The sequence below is a fragment of the Microtus pennsylvanicus genome, chromosome 1 (assembly GCF_037038515.1).
Source record: "Microtus pennsylvanicus isolate mMicPen1 chromosome 1, mMicPen1.hap1, whole genome shotgun sequence".
NCBI lineage: Eukaryota > Metazoa > Chordata > Mammalia > Rodentia > Cricetidae > Microtus > Microtus pennsylvanicus.
In genome coordinates, this window is record NC_134579.1 from 90,542,221 (window position 1) to 90,562,164 (window position 19,944).

The window sequence follows — 19,944 nt, forward strand, 5'->3', positions numbered from 1 at the left end:
TATATATTAGGCTTGAAAAGAAGGTATTGAAACACCAGATGGTCAGTCTAAAACATTTGAAAACAAGCTTGCAATGTGTGCTATCAGACAGCAATGGGAATAAGGAAAACAAAATAGGGAGGTTTCCATAAAACAGCCTGTTAATTATCTGAGTTAGGTTTTGTGAAATACAGCATAGCATATACAAACAACTAAAAATGAGGTATCTGTAGTGAAGATTTTTTTCTTTTCTTTTTTTCCAAGACAGGGTTTCTCTGTGTTACAGCCCTAGCTGTCCTGGAACTAGCTCTTGTAGACCAGGCTTGTCTTGAACTCACAGAGATCCTCCTGCCTCTGCCTCCTGAGTGCTGGGATTAAAGGTGTGTGCCACCACCACCTGGCTGTAATGAACATTTTTAAAAAATAAAATGTAAAAATAAATAAATAAAAAATAGAATGTAGGACAGGGGGTGTGGCTCAGTTGGTTCAGTGCTAGCCAGTGTATACAAGGCTTTGGTTAGAGCCCTATCATTGTAAACCAGACATGGTGGCTCACAATGGTAATCCCAGCACTCAGAGATAGTAATAGGTTATCCTTGCTAAGAGCAATTCTGAGGTCAGTCTGGGGTACATGAGACCCTATCTCGGAAAATTAAAAATGAAAAACCAAAAATGCCAGGTATAGTGGCACATGCTTTTAATCCCAGCTCTTGGGAGACTGAAGCTTGTCAGGCTTCTAGGGTTGGGGACTATCCTAGTTTACATACTGAGTTCTAGGTCATCCACAGCTACATGGTGAAATCTTGTCTCAGAAACAACCCCCAACAGCCACATAAAACTTGACTACCTATAATATGCAAATATTTGTCCCATTCATACAGTGATGGAAATGCATATACTATTCTTTCATGAAATCCTAAAGCACCTAAAATTATCCCAATGATACAAAAAGAAAGTAGATAAAGTATTAAGAAATTTCATTACCTGAAATTTTGGCTGGCTTCTAGTGATGTGGTTTCTGCCCTTTTTATCTTCCTTTCATATGAAAAGCATCACAATCCTGCACTCAAGGAAAACCCCCATCTCCCTTACCAGTCCCCCACCTCTTGGCATCAAGAATAAACAAGACAGCTTGATCAGTCTCTTTGCAATGGATCTTTTATTCACCAGAGTTCTCCCTTAGAATTTAATTTCTTTGTAAGTCTGGCCTGTGAGATGTTATTGCTTTGTCATGGCTTCCTCTTCCTAGTCAGTGGAGCTCGCTCCAGGTCCGGCGGCGTCACAGCATCCTCTTCCTTATCAGTAGAGCTTGCCCCAGGTCCGTTTGCTTTTGTAGCTCTCACATTCTGGTCATTGTCTTGCTCAGAGTAGTGCATTTGTGGCTCTTGCTCATATGTGGTTTTTGCTCATCAAAAACTGTTTTAAAGGGTGTGTGAATAGCTTGACATCAAGACTTTGCTACTGATAATGCCTTTAAAATTGCACCTGCTGAATCAGGATGGTTAGTGTAGATTTCGCATCCCAGCCTGTATTGAATGCGATCCACATCAGAGGCAGCTTTCAGAAATATCAGTTCCAGGTTGTCTGCCTACCTCTGCACTGAATAGTTGACAGTCCTCAGTTTCATTTTTATTTTTAGTGTGTGTGTGTGGGGGGGGGGGGGGGTGTAAAATGCTCATGCATGCAGTACCCATGGATACCAGAAGGTGGCATCAGATTCCCCCTTGGACTGGAGTAACAGGTGGCTGAGAGCTGGTGCTGTGCATACAGTTCAGGTCTGTGTCTTTAGCCCCTGAGCTCTATCTCCCACCTTTCTTTTCTTTTTTCTTTCCTTCTTTTTTTTGAACATATTGGTAACTTTATGTATCTCCTGTAATTGTTTATTAATTTTCTGTATCGTTTCTGATCAGTTTTAATCTGGACTTCACTCTCCCTTCTTGGTTTGATTGGTATTTTATGACTAAGCCAAGCACTGTGAATCTTTGTAGACATGGAATATGCCAGATCTCTGTTTTTAAGGTGTGATATATTGGGGAGAACAGTACTTAGCCTGGGATGATTATCTACACGTTTACAGTCTCTAGAGCACTTTATGGGACTGGAGAGGTGGCTCAGTGATGAAAAGCATATGCTGTCCTTGTAGAGGACCTGGGTTTGGTTCCCAGCATCCACATCAGATAGCTTACAAAACACCTGTTATTCCAGCTCCATGGAAGTCCTAAGCCTCAGATCCATGGAAATGGAAAGCCTGGGGCCCCTGTGATCACAACTACCTGCACATGTCCACACATGGACACGAAACACACATAAGAGTAATGAGAGTAATCTTACAAAGCAGAGAATGCCACTCAGTGAACTGAGAATTTCAAGGTCCTCCAGGTTGACTGACGGTGACAGCTAATGAGCAGCAGTGGTGATGAGAGCAGATGATGTCTTCTTTGATTCCCAAAGGTTCTGCTCCTGACCACAGCATGTTTCCTCCCGCATGTACTGATCATCTAGCTGAACAATCTGAACACTGCACATTTCCAGGGTTCCCAAAGGTTCTGCTCCTGACCACAGCATGTTTCCTCCCGCATGTACTGATCATCTAGCTGAACAATCTGAACACTGCACATTTCCAGGCTTTGTACAGGGGTACAGGGTTTGTTTCTCACTCCCCCTTCTCTTACTTATGTTTTGTTCTGTATATGGGCAACAGGTGAAGGTCAGAGGACAGTGGGTGGGTGTCAGCTTTCTTCCTCCACCATGTGACTTCTGAGGATAATACTTGGGCCATCAGGTGTCATGCTTGGCTGCAAGTGCCTCTACCTGCTGACCCATTTCTGTAAGCCCAAGAGTCACCATTTATTAACCTATTATTAGTCATAGATTCTAAGCATGTGAGTTAAGAGAAAAATGTACTCAGAGGGAAAAAAAAACGAGAATTTTCAAGCCTTGGTATGGGCTTCTCAAAGGAGAGTGAATGAAAGCTTTGCTGGTTATAGTAGTCTGGACTTGAATCCGTGGTCTCTTAGTATCTGCAGAACATCTATCCAGGACCTTCTGGATTTCAAGGTTTCCATTGAGAAGTTGGGTTAACAAATAAAGGTTTACCTTTGTATGTTACTTGACCTTTTTCTTTGCAGCAGAGCAACTTCTTTATTACCAATGAGAATAAATCATAATCATAGCATACAGAGGGAAATTCCACATCATGCCTCTCTCTCCTAAGTACTGGGATTAAAGGCAACTGTCACCACACCTGACTCCCCAGATAACTTAATATATACAAATTTATTATTTTTCAGAAACTTTCACAGAATGTCTTTTTTTGGTAAATACATTATTGGGGAATTCAAATAACTCCTTGAGAACAGCTAGAATTCTGTCTAGTCTTGCACTCTGGAGAGAACACACTTCATGTCCTGAACATTCCTCAGTAATCCTATCACATGAACCTTCTAAGTTTTATGTGGTCAGTTAAGGTCTTTGCTTAATATTTAATAAGATTATGACAGCAAGGCAGTTCTTGGTAAACATCAGGTATGCCATCCTTGGCATGAAAGCCACTGCCTTTGTAGGTTGCTGTTCGGCAGTTGTGTTATCAGAAAATCGAACCCATTCAAGAAGTGTCAGCAGTTCTGATAGGTATGAGGACTGTTCCTAATAGTATTTTAGTCCTAAACGCTGACAAATTGCTATTACTTGCCTAAAGAGTTGTCTGAGTGTAGTCTGAACATTCTAAAGTTTATAGGGTCAGTTGTGGTCTTAGGTTAAATATTGAACAAGCCAGATTGTGAGGAAACAACTCATGAGTGTCATCGTTGTTTTTTTTTTTTTGTCTTTTTTGTTGTTGTTGTTGTGAAACAGTCACTAGCCCTGCCTTCAGTTTATCTCCCGTGTCAAGCATCTTCGAAGCTTTTGGGTCACAGAATGCTAGGAAACCACAGACCAAGCATATGTACTTCTGAGTGCCAAGTCAGATAACCAAGAGTGCTAATGTCTTTCCACAGTCAAGTGAGGTAGAGATGGGGCCTGGGGATATGGACCAGCCTTTAAGAGCACTTGCTTCTCTTCCAGAGGCTGCAAGTTTGATTCACAGTATCTGCTTCCCATGCTCACAACTGCCTGTAATTCCAGCTCTAGGGGAATCTGAAACCCTCTTCTGGCCTGTGTGGAAAACAGTACACAACACACACACTCACACACACACACACACACATAAATAAAAATAAAAAAGTCTTAAAAGTAAAGAATGAGTAATGGATCTGGAATGGGGCCATGAGATCTGAACTGCTATTATAACTTCTTCCAAACAACCCTGTTACTCTGTGCGGATTTTGAGACTTTTCACTAACTATATGCATAGTTACACTTTACAGATCAGCTTTGGATGAAACTAATAGTGGCCTGGGCTTTACCCAAGAAGGTGCTCAGGGAAAAATATGAGAATTTTTAACTCTGGGTATGGGCTTCTCAAAGGAGAGTCACAATTAAGTGTTTCAGTGATTGTCCCATCTACCATCTTAGGGACTTTAAAACTATATCACAAAAGGCTGTTTAAAAAGTTTCCTCTCACCTGGCATGGCGGTACACAGTCTTTGTTTCAGCATATGAGAGGCCGGGGCAGGCAGATCACTGTGAGCTTGAGTTTAGCCTGGTCTACAGAGCAAAATTCAGGACACTTAGGGCTGTTAAATAAAGAAACCCTGTCTTGAAAAATCAAAACCAAACCAAACCAAAGCAAATATTTCCTCCTCTTCTCTCATTAAATATATGAATTACTTTTTATTTATTGTGTGTGTGTGCATGCTTGGGAGTGTGCCACAGGCCACCTATGGGTCAAAGGACAACATTCAGGAGTCACTTGTCTCTTTTTAACATGTGGGTCCCAGTTCTGTACTCAGGTCTTCAAACTACACACTGAGCCTCCTCTCCAGCCCTTTCCATGTTTATTCTTTTTAATATGAGGTCATAAGATGGCCCGAGAGGTGTCTTGGGTAGGATTAAAATCCAGTAAGGTAGGATTAGGAGCCGGAGAAATGTGCAACATGTCTAGGGCAGTGATTCTCAGCCTTGCTAAAGCTGCGACCCTTTAATATAGTTCCTCATGCTGTACTGACCCCCAACCATAAAATAATTTTCATTGCAGCATCATAATGCAATTTTGCTACTGTTATGAATCATAATGTAAATAAGTTCTTTGATTGTACAGGACTGTTTTGGCTATCCCAGGTTTTTTGTTTTCCATATAAAGTTGATTAATATTTTTTCAAGGTCTGTGAAGGATTGTGTTGGGGTTTTGATAGGGATTGCATTGTCAATAGATTGCTTTTGGTAGGATTACCTTTTTTTTTTTTACTATGTTGATTCTACCTATCCAAGAGCATGGGAGATCTTTCCATTTCCTGATATCTTCTTCAGTTTCTTTCTTCAAACACTTAAAGTTCTTGTCAAAGAGTCTTTCAATTCTTTGGTTAGTGTTACCTCAAGATACTTTATGTTATTTGTGGCTATTGTGAAAGGTGATGTTTCTCTGATTTTTATCTCAGCTTCTTTATCATTTGTGTATAAGAGGGCTATTGATTTTTTCTGAGTTGATCTTCTATCCTGCCACATCACTGCAGGTATTTATCAGTTTGGGGAGTCACTTATGTACACTATCATATCATCTGCAAATAACAAAAGTTTGACTTTTTCTTGTCCAATTTGAATCCCCTGGATTTCCTTTTGCTGTCTGATTGCTATTGCTAAAACTTCAAGAACTATATGGAAGAGATATGGAGAGAGTGGCTAGCCTTGTCTTGTTGGTTGACCTGTCCATTGGTGAGAGAGGAGTGTTCAACTCTCCTACTATTAGAGTGTGGAGTTTGATGTATGCTTTGAGTTCTAGTAATGTTTCTTTTACATATGTGGGTGCTTTTATATTAGGGGCATAGATATTCAGGATTGAGACTTCCTCCTGATGAATTATTCCTGTTATGAGTATAAAGTGTCCTTCTCTATCTCTTCTGATTGATTTTAGTTTGAAATCAATTTTGTTAGATATTAGTATAGCCACACCTGCTTGTTTCTGTGGTCCATTTGATTGGAAAACCTTTTCCCAACACTTTACTCTGAAGTAGTGTCTGTCTTTGAGGTTGAGGTGTATTTCTTGTAAACAGCAGAATGTTGGATCCTGTTTTCATACCCATTCTCTTAATCTGTGCCTTTTTATAGGTGAATTTAGTCCATTGATATTACGTGATATTAATGACAAGTGGTTGTTAACTCCGGTTATTTTTTGGTAGTAGTGTTTGTGTGTTTCCCTTCTTTGTATTATGTGGGTAAAGGGTTATCAGATGCAGGTGGTATTGTGGGTACAATTAGCTTTCTTGGGTTGGGATTTTTCTTCTAGTACTTTCTATAAGGCTGGGTTTATGGATGTGTATTGTTTAAATCTGTTTTTGTCCTGGAATATCTTATTTTCCCCATCAATGGTGAATGAAAGCTCTGCTGGTTATAGTAGTCTGGGCTTTCATACGTGGACTCTCAGTGTCTGTAGCACATCTATACAGGACCTTCTGGATTTCAAGGTTGCCATTGAGAAGTTGGCTTAAATAAAGGTTTACCTTTATATGTTACTTGACATTTTTCCTTTGCAGCAGAGCCACTTCTTTATTACCAATGGCAATAAATCATAATCATAGCATATGGAGGGAAATTCCACATCATGCCTCTCTCTCCTAGTACTGGGATTAAAGGCAACTGTCACCACACCTAACTTCAAAGATACTTAATGTATAAATATCTATTATTTTGAGAAACTTTCATAGAATGTCTTTTTTTTTGGTAAATACATTTTTGGGGAATTCAAGTAACTCCTTGAGAACAGCTAGAATTCTGTCTAGTCTTGCACACTGGAGAGAACACACTTCATGTCCTGAACATTCCTCAGTAATCCTATCACATGAACCTTCTAAGTTTTATGTGGTCAGTTAAGGTCTTTGCTTAATATTTAATAAGATTATGACAGCAAGGCAGTTCTTGGTAAACATCAGGTATGCCATCCTTGGCATGAAAGCCACTGCCTTTGTAGGTTGCTGTTGGGCAGTTGTGTTATCAGAAAATCAAACCCATTCAAGAAGTGTCAGCAGTTCTGATAGGTATGAGGACTGTTCTTAATAGTATTTTAGTCCTAAACTCTGACAAATTGCTATTACTTGCCTAAAGAGTTGTCTGAGTGTAGTCTGAACATTCTAAAGTTTATAGGGTCAGTTGTGGTCTTAGGTTAAATATTTAACAAGCCAGATTGTGAGTGTCATCGTTGTTGTTTTGTCTTTTTTTTTTTTGTGAAACAGTCACTAGCCCTGCCTTCAGTTTATCTCCCGTGTCAAGCATCTTCGAAGCTTTTGGGTCACAGAATGCTAGGAAACCACAGACCAAGCATATGTACTTCTGAGTGCCAAGTCAGATAACCAAGGGTGCTAATGTCTTTCCACAGTCAAGTGAGGTAGAGATGGGGCCTGGGGATATGGACCAGCCTTTAAGAGCACTTGCTTCTCTTCCAGAGGCTGCAAGTTTGATTCACAGTATCTGCTTCCCATGCTCACAACTGCCTGTAATTCCAGCTCCAGGGAAATATGATGCCCTCTTCTGGCCTCAGTGGCAAACAGCACAAACACACACACACACACACACACACAGAGAGAGAGAGAGAGAGAGAGAGAGAGAGAGAGAGAGAGAGAGAGAGAGAGAGAGAGAGAGATACACATAAATAAGACTTAAAAAGTCTTAAAAGTAAAGAATGAGTGATGAATCTGGAATGGGGCCATGAGATAAGAACTGTTATTATAACTTCTTCCAAACAACCCTGTTACTCTGTGTGGATTTTGAGACTTTTTACTAACTATATGTATAGTTTCACTTACAGATCGGTTTTGGATGAAACCAATGGTGGTGGCTCAGGCTTTAACCAAGAAGGTGCTCAGGGAAAATATGAGATTTTTCAAGTCTTTGCATGGACTTCTCAAAGGAGACTCAAAATTAAGCGTTTCAGTCATTGTCACCTCTACCATCTTAGGAACTTTAAATCTATATCCTGGAGGCCTTTTAAAAAAACATTAACTCGCACCCAGCATGGCCGCACATCGACTTTAGTCTCAGTACATGAGGGGCAGGGGCAGGTGGATCTCTGTGAGTTTGAGATCAGCCTGGTCTACAAGAGCGAGATCCATGACAGCTGGGCTGTAACATAGAGAATCTCTGTCTTTGTGTGGTTTGGGTATCAGGGTGACAGTAGCCTCATAAAAAGAATGTGGCAATGTTCCTTCTGTTTCTATTATGTGGAACACTTTGAGAAGTATAGGTATTAGCTCTTCGAAGTTCTGGTAGAATTCTGCACTAAAACCATCCAGCACTATGCTTTTTTGGTTGGGAGGATTTCAAATAACAGCCTTTTTCCTTGCAGTATAGGTTTGTTTAAACTGCTCATCTGGTCTTGATTTAATTTTTTTTTATTTTTTTGGTTTTTTTTTTTTCGAGACAGGGTTTCTCTGTGGTTTTGGAGCCTGTCCTGGAACTAGCTCTTATAGACCAGGCTGGTCTCGAACTCACAGAGATCCGCCTGCCTCTGCCTCCTGAGTACTGGGATTAAAGGCGTGCGCCGCCACCGCCCAGCTTTTTTTTTTATTTAATTTTGGTATATGGTATCTATCTAAAAAATTGCCCATTTCTTTTACATTTTCCAGGTTTGTGTACTACAGGATTTGTAGTATGACCTAGTGATTCTCTGAATTTCCTCAATGTCTGTTGTTATGTCCACCCTTTCATTTCTGATTTTGTTAAATGGATGTTCTCTCTCTGCCTTTTGATTAGTTTGGATAATGGTTTGTCTATCTTGTTGATTTTTCTCAAAGAACCATCTCTTTGATTAATTAATTCTTTTATTATTTTCTTTGTTTCTATTTTGTTGATTCCAGGCCTCAATTTGATTATTTCCTGTTTTCTACTCCTCCTGGGTGAATCTGCTTCTTTTTTTCTAGAGGTTTTAGGTGTGCTATTAGGTCACTAGTGTGAGCTTTTCCCATTTTCTTTATGTGGGCACTTAGTGCTGTGAATTTTCCTCTTAGCACTGCTTTCATGGTGTCTCTTAGGTTTGGATATGTTGTGCCTTCATTTTCCTTGATTCAAGGAAGCCTTTAATTTCTTTCTTTATTTCTTCCTTGACCCAGGGGTGGTTCAGTAGTTCACTGTTCAATTTTTATGAGTTTGTAGGCTTTGTGGGAGTAGAATTGCTGTTAAATTCTAACTTTAATCCATGGTGATCCAATAGGACACTGAGGGTTACTCCAATTTTTATATCTGTGGATGTTTGCTTTGTTACCGAGTATGGGGTCAATTTCAGAGATGGTTCCATGAGACGCTGAGAAGAAGGTATATTCTTTTGTGTTTGAGTGGAATGTTCTATAGATGTCTGATAAGTCCATTTGATTTGTGACATCTCTTATTTCTCATATTTCTCTGTTAAGATTCTGTCTACTTGACCTGTCTATTGGCAAAAGTGGAGTGTTGAAGTCTTCTACTATTAGTGTGTGGAGTTGGATGTGCGATATAAGTTTTAAGAATGTTTCTTTTACATATGCGTGTGCTCTTACATTAGGGGAATAGATGTTCAGGATTGTGACTGCATCTTGATTAATTGTTCCTGTTATGAGTATAAAGTGTCCTTCTCCATCTCTCCTGGATAATTTTAGTTTGAAATCAATTTTGTTAGACATTAGGATATCTACACCTTCTTGTTTCTTAGGTCCATTTGATTGGAAAACCTTTTCCCAGCTCTTTCCTCTGAGGTAGTGTCTGACTTTGAGGTTGAGATGCGTTTCTTATATACAGTAGAAGGCTGGATCCTGTTATCATATCCATTCTCTTAGCTTGTGTCTTTTTTTTTGTCTATTTATAGGTGAATTGAGTCCATTGATATTAAGCAATCTGAATGACCAGTGGTTGTTAACTCCAGTCATTTTTCTATAGTAGTGTTTGTGTGTTTCCCTTCTTTGTGTTATGCTGGTGAGGGGTTATCAGATGCCGGTGGTTTTGTGGGTGCAGTTAGCTTTCTTGGGTTGGGATTTTTCTTCTAGTACTTTCTATAAGGCTGGGTTCAAGGATATGTATTGTTTAAATCTTTTTGTCCTGGGATATCTTGTTTTCTCCATTGATGGTAAATGAAAGCTCTGCTGCTTATAGTGGTCTGGCTTGCATCCATGGTCTCTTAGTGTCTGTAGCACATCTATACAGGACCATCTGGATTTCAAGATTGCCATTGAGAAGTTGGGTTAACAAATAAAGGTTTATCTTTATATGTTACTTGACGTTTTTCCTTTGCAGCAGAGCAACTTCTTTATTAACCAATGAAAATAAATCATAATCATAGCATACAGAGGGAAATCCCACAACATGCCTCTCTCTCCTAAGTACTGGGATTAAAGGCAACTGTCACCACACCTGACTCCCCAGATAATTTAATGTATACAAATCTATTATTTTCAGAAACTTTCATAGAATGTCTTTTTTTTGTTAAATACATTTTTGGGGAATTCAAATAATTCCTTGAGAACAGCTAGAATTCTGTCTAGTCTTGCACTCTGGAGAGAACACACTTCATGTCCTGAACATTCCTCAATAATCCTATCACATGAACCTTCTAAGTTTTATGTGGTCAGTTAAGGTCTTTGCTTAATATTTAATAAGATTATGACAGCAAATCAGTTCTTGGTAAACATCAGGTGTGCCATCCTTGGCATGAAAGCCACTGCCTTTGTAGGTTGCTGTTGGGCAGTTGTGTTATCAGAAAATCAAACCCATTCAAGAAGTGTCAGCAGTTCTGATAGGTATAAGGACTGTTCCTAACAGTATTTTAGTCCTAAACTCTGACAAATTGCTATTACTTGCCTAAAGAGTTGTCTGAGTGTAGTCTGAACATTCTAAAGTTTATAGGGTCAGTTGTGGTCTTAGGTTAAATATTTAACAAGCCAGATTGTGAGGAAACAACTCATGAGTGTCATCGGTTTTTTTTTTGTCTTTTTTTTTTTTTTGTGAAACAGTCACTAGCCCTGCCTTCAGTTTATCTCCCGTGTCAACAATCTTAGAAGCTTTTGGGTCACAGAATGTTAGGAAACCACAGACCAAGCATATGTACTTCTGAGTGCCAAGTCAGATAACCAAGAGTGCTAATGTCTTTCCACAGTCAAGTGAGGTAGAGATGGGGCCTGGGGATATGGACCAGCCTTTTAGAGCACTTGCTTCTCTTCCAGAGGCTGCAAGTTTGATTCACAGTATCTGCTTCCCATGCTCACAACTGCCTGTAATTCCAGCTCTAGGGGAATCTGAAACCCTCTTCTGGCCTGTGTGGAAAACAGTACACAACACACACACACACACACACACACACAGATACACATAAATAGAAATAAAAAGTCTTAAAAGTAAAGAACGAGTGATGGATCTGGAATGGGGCCATGAGATCTGAACTGTTATTATAACTTCTTCCAAACAACCCTGTTACTCTGTGTGGATTTTGAGACTTTTTACTAACTATATGTATAGTTACACTTACAGATCTGTTTTGGATGAAACTAATTGTGGCCCGGGCCTTAACCAGGTAGCATCACCTACTTTTGAAACCCATTTGGCCTGTTTAGCTTTAATTGTCACCTTTAGATATAGTAGAGTCACCTGAGAGGATATCCTCAATTGAGGCGTTGTCTAGATCAGACTGACCTCAGGAATGTCTGTGGGAGATTGTCTTGGTTATCAACAATGCAGGAGCATACCTCTTCCTTTAGATTACATCATATTTATCCAGGTAGTCTTGAGACATATAAGAGGGTTAGATAAGTGTGAGCCTGTGAGGCTGTGAGCAAGCAAGCCAGAGAACAAGCCAGCAAGCAGTGTTCCTCCAGGGTTTCTGCCATGGCTTCTTTCAACGATGGACTATGACCTAAAAGTGTTAAGTGAAATAAACCCTTTTCCTTCCAAGTTGCTTCTGGGTAGAATGTTTTATCTCAGCAGATGGGTGAAACTAGGCCATCATCACATTGCAAAGAGCTGATAAGGAAGGTCAGGTTGTACTCATGCTGATGTTGGAGGTTCCTGCAATCTAGTTTCTGCTCCTTTTACTTTATTTTCTTATAGCTAAACCAGGGTCTCTCCCAACCTGACAACTCTGCATGTCATTTTCCTGGGGGAATTTACGTCCAAAGATGTCCTGGAGTCCATAGAGGGAACTGTAAGTCTAAGGGAACAGCTTGCAGAAAAATCTAAGGCAGAAGGTAGGGAAACATGGACAACAGGCAGTCAGTACAGTCCCACTGAAAATGCTCGGAATGATATCAAGTTAGATTAACACTTCCTTGGAAGAATTTCTCAGCAGGTATAGTGCAAGAAGAAAAAGAAGAATTATATTAGAGACTGGAGATGTGCTTAGTTGATGACATGCTCAGGAATCACGAGAAAGTCTGAGTTTCATCTTTAGCACTGTTAAACAAACAGGGGTCTGGGGGTGCACTGCTGGAATCCCTGTACCCAGTAAAGAGTCCAAAAATAAGAATATAGAAATATAGCTTCCAGAAATAAGAATGTAAAAATTATGAAATGTAAAGTTGTAAACCTAGGAGAATGAGAACAGACTGTCAGCAGCTTTCTCAGCAACTTAAGGATTAACATTAATAGTGGGTTACTTTGCTTTACAACCCATGGCTCTGTCAGCAAGGCTGAAGCTGCCCTCCCCAAACTGAGAGTCCTTCTGCAAACTGAGGGTCAGCTTTTAGACAACCCCTCCCCACTACTCATGACCAGCAAATGATGTGAGCTGAGTTAACTTTGAAATGATGAGATGTACCTGACATTTTGGTTGTGCATTTTCCATTACCCTGCCCTGCTATCCAAAACTGGTAGTATCAGGGGACTATAAGGCTTTGGTAAATACAATCAGGAAGTACTAGAGAGAAACAATGGGCTAAATACACACACTAGTTTAATTTTTTAAAAAAAGTTAATGAAAATTGTAAAAAAAAAAGCAATTTGTATCTGAGTTTTACCTTAAGATTGTAAAAAAAAATCTTTTTTCTTTCTATGTAATGCATTTTCTTTTTATTTTCTTACATATTTAAAGTATGTAAATTGCTTTTTTAATTTTTTTATTTTTTATTGAGCTCTACATTTTTCTCTTCTCCCATCTCTGCCTCTCCCCTCCCCCTTAAACCCTCCACCAAGGTCCCCATGCTCTCAATTTATTCAGGAGAGCTTGTCTTTTTCTACTTCCCATGTAGATTAGATCTATGTAAATCTCTCTTAGTGTCTTCATTGTTGTCTAAGTTCTCTGGGATTGTGATTTATCGCTGGTTTTCTTTACTTCATGTTTAAAAACCACCTATGAGTGAGTACATGTGATAACTGTCTTTCTGTGTCTGGGTTACCTCACTCAAAATGATGTTTTCTAGCTCCATCCATTTTCCTGCAAAATTCAAGACCTTATTTTTTTTTTCTGCTGTGTAGTACTTCATTGTGTACATGTACCACATTTCCCTTATCTATTCTTCTGTTGAGGGGCATTTAGATTGTTTCCATGTTCTGTTTATGACAAACAAAGCTGCTATGAACATAGTCGAGCACACATCCTTGAGGCATGATTGGGCATCCTTTGGATATATACCCCAAAGTGGTATTAATAGGTCTTGAGGCAGGTTGTTTTCTAATTTTCTGAGAAATTGAAACACTGACATCCAAAGGGCCTATACCAGCTTGCATTCCCACCAGCAATGCAGAAGTGTTCCCTTTTACCCACAACCAATCCAGCATAAGTTGTCATCAGTGTTTTTGTCCTTGGCCATTCTTACAGGTATAAGATGGAATCTCAAAGTTGTTGTGATTTGCATTTCTCAGATGACTAAGATGTTGAACATTTTCTTAAGTGTTCCAAACCATTTGAGATTCCTCTGTTGAGAGTTCTCTGTTTAGGTCTGTACTCCATTTTTTTTTTCGATTATGTGTTCTTTTGGTGACCAATTTCTTGAGTTCTTTGTATATTTTGGAGATCAGACCTCTGTCTGAGGTGGGGTTACTGAAGATCTTTTTTTATTCTGTAGGCTGTCCCTTTGTCTTCTTTTTTTTCCTTTTGTCTTCTTGACTGTGTCTTTTGCTTTACAGAAGCTTTTTAGTTTCAGGAGGTCCAATTTAATTGTTTCTTTCAGTGTCCGTGCTGCTGGGGTTATATTTAGGAAGTGGTCTCCTGTGCCAATGTGTTCAAACATATTTACCACTTTTTCTATAAGTTTCAGTGTGACTGGCTTTATGTTGCAGTCTTTGATACATTTGGACTTGCATTTTGTGAATGGTGATAGATATGGGTCTATTTTCATTCTTCTACATGTTGATAACCATATATGCCGGCACAACTAGTTAAATATGCTTTCTATTAGATATTTTTTGCTTCTTTGTCAAAAATCTGGTATTTGAAGATATGTAGACTGATATCTAGATCTTCTGTTCCGTTCCATTGGTCCTCCTGTCTGTTCTTATGCCAATACCAAGTGTAGTATTGGGAGCAAGGCTGCATTCCACCACCCAGCTCCCACCACTGATGGGGGAGTGTCATATATCAATCTGTTGATTTCATTGGTTAAGCAATAAAGAAACTGCTTGGCCCTCATAGGTTAAAACATAGGTGGGAGGAGTAAACAGAACAGAATGCTGGGAGAAAGAAGCTGAGTCAAGGAGTTGCCATGATTCTCCCACTCTAGGCAGACGCAGGTTAAGATCATTACTGGTAAGCCAGCTCGTGGGCTGCACAGATTATAAGAAATGGGCTAGTCCAGGTGCGAGAGCTAGCCTAGAAGAGGCTAGATAGAAATGGGCCAAGTGGTGTTTAAAAGAATACAGTTTCCGTGTAATTATTTCTGGTAAAGCTAGCCGTGCAGGCAGCCGGGTACCGGGGACGCAGCCCACCGCTCCTATTACTACACGCCACCGGCTAGCTTTACCCGAAATAACAACACACAAACTGTATTCCTTTAAACACTGCTTGGCCCATTGTATCTAGCCTCTTCTCGGCTAACTCTCACACCCGGACTAGCCCATTTCTAATAATGTGTGTAGCACCCCAAGGTGCGCTTACCAGGAAGATTCTAGCCTACGTCTATCCTGGGTTGGAGCTTCATCGATCGCATCTGCCTGGGAGAGGGGAGCATGGCCTCTGAGCTCACTTCCTCTTCCTCCAAGCATTCTGTTCTGTTTACTCCTCCCACCTATGATTTAACCTATGAGACCAAGCAATTTCTTTATTACTTAACCAATGACCTTCCTCCATCAACCAAGCTGTTTTCAGTACTGTAGCTCTGTAGTTGAATTTGAAATCAGGGATTGTGTTGCCTCCAGAAGTTCTTTTAGTGTACAGAATTTTTTCAGGTATCCTTGGTTTTTTTGCTTTTCCATATGAAATTAAGTATTGTTCTTTTGAGGTCTATGAAGAATTTTGCTGGGATTTTGATGGGCATTGCATTGAATCTGTATATTCTTTTGGTAAGATTGCCATTTTTACTATGTTAATTCTGCCTACCCAAGAGCATGGGAGATATTCCCACTTTCTGGTGTCTTCTTCAATTTTCTTTCTTCAAACATTTAAAGTTCTTCTCATACAAGTCTTCCACTTATTTGGTTAGCATTACTCGGAGATATCTTATGCTATTTGTGGCTATTGTAAAGGGTGTTGAATCTGTGATTTCTTTCCCAGCCCTTTTATCATCTGTGTACAGGAGGGCTACTGATGTTTTGAGTTAATCTCATATCCTGCTACATTACTGAAATTGTTTATGAGTTGTAGAAGTTCCTTGGTAGAATTTTTGGGATCATATCATCAGCAAACAGTGAGAATTTGACTTTTTCTTTCCTGATTTTATCCCCCGTGATCTACTTTTGGTGTCTTATTGTTCTAACTAGGACCTCAAGAACTATATTGAATAGAAATGAAGAGAGTGAACAACCTTGTCTTGTTCCTGATTTCAGTGGAATTTCTGGGAGTTTCTCTCTATTTAGTTTGATGTTAGCTGTTGGTCTGATATATATTGCCTTTATTATGTTTAGGTATGTTCCTTATATCCCTACTTTCTCCAAGACCTTTATCATGAAGAGATATTGTATGTTGACAAAAGCTTTTTCGAAATCTAATGAGATGATCATGTGGTTTTTATTTTTCAGTTTGTTTATATGGTGGATTACATTGGCAGATTTTCGTATGTTGAACCATCCCTGCAACTCTGGGGTGAAGCTGGCTTGATCATGGTGGATGATGGTTCTGATGTGTTCTTGGATTCTATTTGCCAGTATTTTATTGAGTATTTTTGCATTGATATTCATGAGTGAAATTGGTCTGTAATTCTTTTTCTTAGTAATGTCTTTCTGTGGTTTGGGTATCAGGGTAATTATAGCCTCATGAAAAGAGTCTGGCAATGTTCCTTCTGTTTCTATTGTGTGGAATAATTTGAGGAGTATTGATATTAGTTCTTCTTTGAAAGTCTTGTAGAATTCTGAGCTGAAACCATGTGATTCTGGGCTTCTATTAGTTGGGAGGCTTTTGATGACTGTTTCTATTTCTTCAGCAGTTATAGGTGTGTTTGATTTGTTTATCTGGTCTTGATTTGATTTTGGTAAGTGATATTTGTCCAGAAAGTTGTCCACTTCCTTTAAGTTTTTCAATTTTGTGAAGTACAGGTTTTTGAAATATGACCTGATGATTCTCTGTATTTCCCCCATGTCTGTTGTTATGTTTCCGTTTTCATTTCTGATTTTGTTAATTTGAATATTCTCTCTCTGCCTTTTAGTTAGTTTGGAGAAAGCTTTGGCTATCTTGTTGATTTTCTTGAAGAACCAACTCTTTGTCTCATTGATTCTTTGTATTGTTTTCTTTGCTTCTATTTTGTTGATTTCAACTCTCAATTTGATTATTTCATGCCACCTAGTTCTCTTAGGTGAATTTGCTTCTTTTTGTTCTAAAGTTTTCAAATGTTCTGTTAGCTCACTAGTATGGAATTTTTCCAGGTTCTTTATGTACACGTTCAGTGCTATGAACTTTCCTCTTAACACTGTTTTGATGGTGTCCCATAACTTTGGGTATGTCGTGTGGTCATTTTAATTGAATTTTAGGAACTCTTTAATTTCTCCCTTTATTACTTCCCTGACCCATTAATGATTCGGGTGAGAATTGTTTAATTTTCATGTGTTTGTGGGCTTTCTGGAATTGTTATTGTTGTTGACTTCTAGTTTTAAACCATGGTTTAAAAGATACATTGGGTTATTCTAATTTTTTTTTTGTATTTGTTGAGGATTGTTTTGATTTTTTTTGTTTTTCTGGAATAAAGTTTGCTCATAGTTTATGAGACTTTAATGATCTGTTCCCCGTTTTTGTGCAACCCCATGGACCCAACACCAGGCTTTAGAGGCTGGAGGATTAATTAGAAGTTCAAGGTTATTCTCTACTACATCTTATTTTTAAAGCCAGTGTAGGTAGGGAATCCTACCAAAAAAACAAAAAACTTTTCAGCTTCTTTTTAAAAGATCTCTCTCTCTCTCTCTCTCTCTCTCTCTCTCTGTGTGTGTGTGTGTGTGTGTGTGTGTATGTATGTATGTATATGTGTGTGTGTGTGAATGCATGTGTGTGTGTTGACACATGAATACATGAGTGCAGGTGCTGAGGCCAGAAGAGAGTGTCAGATCCCCTGGAGCTGGAGTTACAGACACTTGTGAGTGGCCCAACATGGATGCTGGGAGCTAACTTCAGGTCCCCTGGAAGAGCAGTAAGTTCTCTTAACTGCTGATTCTTCTCTCTAGCCCCAATTTTCAATTTATTATTTATGAAATTCATTCTCCTGTGAGGTTGATGAAAATATAATCCAGTCAAAACAGGCCTTGAGAAAGGAAACACATGTTACACATCCATTAGAGATGACCTTTATATCTACCACAGTATCTTTATCTGAACTTTGGTATCCTGGATTTTAATTGGGTGTGTATCATAGATGCATGGAATCTTAGTTACTTCTCTGATGCTGCGACAAACACCATGACAAGGGTGACCTAAGAAGGAAGGGTTTATTTGGAGCTTATGGTACCAGAGGGATAGGAGCCTGTCACCATCACAGTGGAGAACATGGCAGCAGGCAGGCAGGTGTGGTGCTAGGGCAGCAGCTGAGAGCTCATCTCCATCCACAGAGCAGGAAGCAGAGAGAGCCGGCCTGAGATGACACACATCTTTTCAAAGGTTCCCAGTGACATATTTCCCCCCGCAAGGCCACACCTCCTGATCATCTCCAAACAGCCAACAACTGAGTACCAAATATTCAAGTACCCAAAGGCATCTCATTCAAACCACCTCACATAGCGTGCACACTTAGTTGACTTTGGTAATTCATTTTCTATGGTTGTGAAGGTTTTGGACAGCCCAGCCTGTGTTGATGCTTACTACACACTCTCTTCTCTGTCTTGCCACTCAAAACTCAGCACAATCAAAAAATATAGTTCTTTTTTTTAACTCTTTGCTCTTTGGGGCACCCGCCACCCAGCTCCCAAATAAGCACACAGAGACTTATTCTTCCTTATGCATACCCAACTTTAGCTTGGTTTGTTTCTAGATAGCTTTTCTTAAATTATGCCACCTACCTTTTGCCTTTGGGCTTTTATCTTTTTCTATTTTTGTATATCTTTTCTTTCCTTCATATTCCAAGTCTGGCTGTGTAGCTGGGTGACTGGCCCCTTGCATCCTCCTCACCTCCTTTTCTCACTCTTTTTTTTCTTCTCTCTTCTCTGTTTATTCTCTCTGTCTGGCAGCCCCACCTATTCCTCTTCTGCCTAGCTCTCAGCTATTCAGCTCTTTATTAGAACAGTTAGGTATTTCAGACAGGCAAATTAACACAACTTCACAGAGTTAGACAAATGCAATGTAAAAGAATGCAACACATTTTTGCATCATTAAACAAATATCCCAGAGCATAAATGAATGTAACACATCTTCAATTAATATTCTACTACAAAGACCTCTTAAGACCATCTAATGGGCATGTGTACACTGTGCATTGCCTACAGTAGCCCAGGATAGCCTACAACTCACTATGTAATGCAGGCTGAACTGAACTCACAATACGCCTATCTCACCTTACTGAATGCTAAGGATTAAAGACATGCACCACCATGCCTGGATGATTCTTTTCTTGAGTATGTGTGTGTCTGTGTGTGTGTTACATGTTTGTTATGTACATGTGTGCAGGTGTGCACATGCTGTGGTGTGCATGGAAGGACAGAGGACAACCTCCTATGCTGGCCCGCGCCTTTCACCTTATTTTGTGAAAGGGACTCTTTTTTTTAAGCACACTGTTTTAAATCTCTTGGTTTTAATGTAGAAAAACATATTTCCAAGACACCATTCGCTGCACCTGGAACACAGCCTGTAGAAACAAAGACCAGGTGATTTCGCAGAAGATGCACTAACAAGTGTGGGCATCTTTGGGACAAGTGTGCTCACAGCCCAGGATGCCCCCTCAAGCTCTAAGAGAATGCTATTTTAAAGGATTCAAAAACTGTGAGATCTCCAGTTAGAGGTTTTCCTTGTTCTCACTTGTAGACCTGATGTGTAATTAGCACAACACAGGCCAGGTGGAGCAGGCAGGTGAGATGGAAACCCTTCACCAACCAGGGACCCATGCTGGGAACTCTGTTTTGAAAATAGTGCTTGCTGCTAGCTGCCACTGTGCACACATACTCCGCTGCCATGCTCACAAGACTAGGGCAGAACTGAGAAGACTCTTTCTTACCCTGCATACAACAGTCTAGTTAGTCCACAAGCTCTGCCTTTTGTCTCACCATAGGAGCACTGGGATTGTAGACTTCCCCTACCATGCCTATCTTTACATGGGCACTGAGGATTCAAACTTGGGTCTTCAGGAATGTGCAGCAAGCATC